This window comes from Rhipicephalus microplus, chromosome 4 (assembly GCF_043290135.1).
Source record: "Rhipicephalus microplus isolate Deutch F79 chromosome 4, USDA_Rmic, whole genome shotgun sequence".
NCBI classification, from domain to species: domain Eukaryota; kingdom Metazoa; phylum Arthropoda; class Arachnida; order Ixodida; family Ixodidae; genus Rhipicephalus; species Rhipicephalus microplus.
Window position 1 is genome coordinate 24,935,528 of NC_134703.1, and position 6,198 is coordinate 24,941,725.

The window sequence follows — 6,198 nt, forward strand, 5'->3', positions numbered from 1 at the left end:
CGCCCAGTTCAAAACAAGAACGGCTCATGATAGAGCAAGCGAGTACTTATCTTGCCAACACGTTATCTCCTTTGAGGACATTGTCAAAGCAAAAAGAGCATGAAATAAATGAGACAATATGCAAGTTTCGGGGACCTTGATCCATGAAAAACAAAATTTTATCAAAAAGGCTCGAGTGCAAACGAAATACCAAGGTATTGTGACGTAGCATATTGGCATAACCATGAGAGTGAGGGGTTCAGCACCCCCCCCCCCAACGTTTTATTTTATTTTATGTGCTTATATAAGCATGCACACATACAAACGTTAGCACGAACTTACATAAAGTACAGTTGAACCCCTACTCCTTCTGGATAAATTTTTTTTGTGTACACCCCCTTCCCGTATTATACCATGGATACTAGGTGTGAGAAAAATGTCCATTCGGCCAACCTCTGGCCACAAATGCAAGCAATACTGAAATAAAGGAGCAGCGGAAAAGAGATGTTGGTCTTCGATGCCTCGTGGGCCACCGGTGTCCGCTAGCATAGGTATTTTGCCCGTGACCTCATATGGTGGATATCTTGCACGTGACGTCTTGGCCGCAGCTTCCTTTGACGCACCGGTACTCCAACAAGGTGGCATTGATAAACTAAGCACCGCATCATCACTTTTATGACGGCGTAGCGGGAACGTAGCGGTCCCCGTGCACAAATAACGAAAGAACATGCATATGCAATGTTCTGATAACATTAACCTGACTTTACAAACTTCGCGTCTAACCGTGCGGTGGTCCAACAACGCGGCTTCAGTGACCTTAGTGCAAGCAATCCGCACAGTACACATTCCCTGATGCTGATATCTGCGCATACATTTCAGAATGCCCACAGCTATAACCATATTCTCGGGTGCGACCACTGTCGCGGGTAAGATGCTATCTATCATTTGGCGCAATAGGGAAAAGGGACGTCAACCTCCATCCCGTAAGTATAAGGGTGGACGCTCGCACGAGCATGCATAAAAGCGCCTTACCCTCTCCTCCACGCCACAGCAAACATCTTTTTCTGGATGCACCCCTGGACGATATTCTCAATATTGTCAAATTCAGTCATCATGCCATTGTAAGCCAGTCGGAGAAGCAGTGGGGCAATGAACCAATGAAAGCTGGCAAGATGGTGAATATAACATCGCGAAACATGGCGACCGACAGCCTTTCTGGCGCTGTGCCAAGCTCGTCATATTTGCAATGGAAGATTGAAAGCTATGCTTAACATGACACACGAACTCACAGACGGATATGCTTGTGCTTCCATAAAAAGATTTGTTGCGTGTTCGGCACCGAATCTTGAGGTGTCTATTTGTGCAGCGTGTACGTGTTTGGCTGCAGTTAGGTATTCTGCATGTTGCAACATTGCAAGTTGCGAGATAAAATCCCTGATAGGAATAAACAGAAGTTTAATTTTTTTTCGAGGGGGGCAATTTTCTTGACAAGTAAGCATAACATTACGGCGCCACGACGACGCAAAAACTAAATGAAGTGAAGGGAGGAAGAAAGTTTAAGTGGGAAGACAGGGAGGTTAGCCAGTTCTTAGACCGGCTGGCTACCCTGTGCTGGGAAAAGGGGTGAGGGGAATGAAAGATATTAAAAAGAAATGTTGCGAAGAGAGGGAGAAATTACAAAAAAAAATGCGACAGAGGAAAGGCAACATCAAAGAGTATAAGACACTAAAGTCTGTCTCTGAGGCTAGTTGTCCGCAAAAAGCGCAGCAAAGCTTTCAAAGCCTTCTGGGCTGAGGATGGGCTCGGCCAATGACCCAGAATCCTTTGTTCCGACAAAGAAGTGAAGATTCACAGCCGCTACCAGCGACCGTAGCTTCTCACTTTTGCAGGGGTCCATTTGAGCTCGGGGACGTGGCGGTCATTGTTTCACACGGAATCACACCCACGCGGCGACAGTTCGAGAGACCACAGCCGTTCAATACTAACGGTGTGTGTTTAGTATGTGTTTGCGTGCGTGCGCCAGTGGCATATCTAGGAAGGGTGTGTGGTTGCTGACCCGAAGTTGTTCCATTTTGCATGTGTATACGTATACAAGCACACACGCGAAGTAATTATAGTTGAAATATCGTGCGCCTGCCCCCCCCCCCCCTTCCCTACCTATAGAAGAAACTTGTGGATGTACGCTACTGTTGTGTGCGATAGTGTTTTCGGGTCGGTATGCCAAATTACTGCCTAGGGCACACTCTACCCGGCTTTGCCTGAGCAGGGCCGTACCCAGGATTTTTTTTGTGTGTGGGGGGGGGGGGGGGGTATTTGTAGAGCAACTAATTTTGGCAACTGGCGGTCGATACAGAGGCTTATAAGTACTTTAGTATCACCCAAAAGGTTAAATCATAGTATAAAAAATTTCGGGGGCTTCAGAAGCCCTTCAACATTAAATATTTTGCAGCATCACGCCATCGATGCCGCCAGTTATACAGCGCGTGTCGTGCGCGATTCAGCATATATACATGCGTAAGGAAAACAATGTACCATGTACTGCACAAATGCAACCAACGTCAACGTAAATATTTTTTTTTCTTTGATACAGTGCAACTAAGGTAACTCACCATCACGACTTCAAGGAACAAATGCTGGAACAGTGCAATTTTGCTGGAGCACTTGTAGCACGAAAACGTGTCTATAGCTGTGCCTTTTCAGCTACGGTATTTCGCCTCACCTTTGGCCTCACGTCACTTTACCCGTTGAAACTGCCGGCAGTCTGTGCATGGTCTTTGTGCGGACGCCAAAGACACGCACGCAGTCACGTCAGCAACACTTGGAAATGTGCGAGCAACTGCAAACGGCTTCGTAGTTGCATATTTGTACACACAGACTGGTCGAAAAAAATTATGTGGTGCGCAACGTCCATAGGACTGCCCCGCCGCGGTGGTTTAGTGGCGAAGGTACTCGGCTGCTGACCCGCAAGTCGCGGAGTCGAATTACGGCTGCTGCGGCTGCATTTCCAATGAAAGCGGAAATGTAGGCCCGTGTGCTCAGATTTGGGTGCACGTTAAAGCACCCCAGGTGGTCGAAATTTCTGGAGCCCACCACTACGGCGTCTCTCATAATCATATGGTGGTTTTGGGACGTTAAACCGCACATATCAATCAATCAATCAATCAATCAATCAATCAATCAATCAATCAATCACCGTCAATAGCACTTAGAAGTGTGGCAGTTTGGGCTAGTTGGTATGACATGGCCTTCTTGTCCCTTTGTCGTCGTTCTGTTTTCGCGCTATAACTATCATCGTGTCAATAGGACGTCGAAGCAGCAGTTGAGAACACTTGATTACATTAATGACAAGGAGTAAATTTAAGTACACTTTAATATAAGTTAAGACGTGTGCAGGCAAATTTTCATTAGAAACAGCTGTCAGCCTGTCACTATTGCAACTAGGGAAGAAACTAGGGAAATATCAGGTAACAACGGGTCCTCAGCAAAGCTTCTTTCTTTAGTTTTTTTTTTTTTTGCACCAACGCATTGCGTGACAGTAAATCAAGCATAGTACACTTAGAGCTCAATACCATCACCAAATATTTAAACAAAAATTCTAGCTACATATGATGTATAAATGAAATGTATAGAATTCTCTCTCACGACCTACTGTACTCCTGACCTGCCCAGCTGGCGGCGGTCTACGGAGCTGCTTGCGCTGGCTCGAATGCCGAACTTCACCGCCTAGGGGGCGCTCGAGTTACCACAGGACATAAACAACCACCGTCCCATAACAGTGACATCAGTGGCCTACAGGCTGGCGATGCAGATTATAAAGGAAAGACTGTAGGCATGGATAGAGGATGAGGGGGTGCTGGGGGAACTGCAGAATGGGTTTCGGAAACACAGGAGGTTGGAAGACAATCTGTTCTCACTGACGGAGTACATCGAAATAGCAGAAAAAGAACTCGGGCCCCTGTGGCTAGCATTTTTGGATATCAAGGGAGCGTACGATAGCGTGGTTCAAGAGTACTTGTGGGGAATACTAGACACACTGGGTGTGGAAGATGGAGTCACTAAACTTTTAAAGGAAATCTATAAAAGTAACAAGGTAGTTATAAAGTGGGAAAAACAGGTATCTAAGCCCACAGATGTGAAACGGGTACTTAGGCAGGGGTGTCCACTGTCACCCTTGTTATTCATGATGTACCTACAAGGATTAGAGGCAAATTAGAGGGAAGTGGACTTGGCTTCAACCTCTCTTTAGTCAATCAAGGAAAACTCATTGATCAGGCACTACCAGCATTAATGTACACAGATGATATAGTGTTAATGGCCGACAACAAAGAAGATTTGCAGAGATTGATGGACATCTGCGGTAATGAGGGAGATAGGTTAGATTTTAGATTCAGTAAGGAAAAATCGGCAGTCACGATTTTTAATGATAACGAAGGTAGTGAGCTTAGAATACAGGAAGTCACGCGAGAGATAACAGATAAATACAAATATCTGGGCGTATGGATAAGCAATGGGACCGAGTACCTAAGGAACACAAAATATACGTGAGGACTAAAGGTAACAGGAATGCAGCAGTGATGAAAAATAGGGCACTGTGGAATTACTATAGGTATGATGTTGTGAGAGGAATATGGAAAGGGGTCATGGTTCCTGGGCTGACGTTCGGCAATGCAGTCTTGTGCATGAGGTCAGAAGTTCAAGCAAGATTAGAAATTAAACAACGTGGAATAGGTAGGCTTGCTTTAGGAGCTCACGGGAATACACCAAATCAGGGAGTACAAGGTGATATGGGATGGACATCATTTGAGGGCAGGGAAGCTAGCAGCAAGATAAAATTTGAGAAGCGATTGAGAGAGATGGGGGAGGAGCGTTGGTCTAGGAAGGTTTTCAGCTACTTGTACATGAAGAATGTCGATACAAAATGGAGGAAGCGAACCAGGAAATTGACTGGTAAATACTTAGAAAACAGCAGGGGGCCAAACCAAAAAGAACTATCGGTTAAGAAGAAAGTGAAGGAAACGGAGACTGACATGTGGAGAATCGGCATGATTAAGAAGTCCGCACTAGAGATCTATCGAGCTTTTAAGCAGGAAATTGACAAAGAAAGGATCTAGGATAATACTCGGGGTAGTTCTCTACTGTTTGAGGCCAGGACGGGAGTATTGCGAACAAAGACATATCGGGGCAAATACGAAGGGGTAGACACAGTATGCAGTGCGTGTGGAGAGGAAGAAGAAACTGCCGAACACTTGATAATGTTCTGTAAAGGGCTTCACCCTATAGTTCAGGATGATGGCGCAGAGTTTTTCAAAGCACTGGGGTTTAGGGACAGGGAGGGCAAAATAGACTTTAAGCGGGTAAACTTAACTAGAAGGAGGTTATCTAATTGGTGGCTAAAGTCAAGGCACGAGTGAAAATTAAACCCTTCCCTTCAAAGTACCCGTCCAACTTTACTATTTAAAGGGAAAAAAAGATAAATCTAATGGTTAATTCACTAAGTATTACAGCTAGGTGGCTTAGCCACCGCCCGATCTAAAGGGTACAGCCACATCCATCCATCCATCCTGAACGCTGGTGGATGCATGGAAATGCATGGGTTACCGCCGGTTCGAGAAGAATTTCATCACGCATTGAGTAAATATGGCGGGTATCTTGAATCTTTTTATTTCATGTGACTTTGAGAGTCTTCTTTTGCATTTTATTTGACATTTCAGTGCATTATTTTTCAAATAGCACCGCAAATCAGATACGAACACGTGTATCAGCGTGAAAAACAAGAAAGAATGATGACAGAGACAGGTTATAAAAAGTGCTGGCCCACCAAATGTTTATTTAACTCATGATACCGGCTGCACATGTATACAGTGTTAGACTTGTCGCACACTCAGTTGGATTGAATTTACTGTCTGGAGAAGAAAAAGCAAGGACTATGACATTTGACAGTGGCTGCGGCATCCAGCGCGCATAGAAAACAACCCAATACAGACAATATTGTGCATAAATACCTTCGTATCAAATGGCAAATGTAGATCGCAGGTACATGAATAATCAATAAAAAACGCTCTGCAACTGCTTTGAAACGAAACAGCTCCAACAGCAAACAACAACAGCAAACAACTTTACCCGCAAGACTGCAGCGTTTGCTCTTTTGGAGAGAAGATTAACCTCTGCAACTTCACGGTTCAGCTTGGTTATTTGCGCTTTTAATTCAGCATTATCCCT

At 44.9% G+C, this 6,198-nt stretch overlaps 1 protein-coding gene across 1 annotated transcript in view; it reads left to right on the forward strand.

Moving 5' to 3' along the window:
• Positions 1 to 6,198, forward strand: part of LOC142814134 (uncharacterized) — a 168,951-nt gene that overhangs the window by 45,717 nt on the left and 117,036 nt on the right. The window lies entirely within an intron of this gene.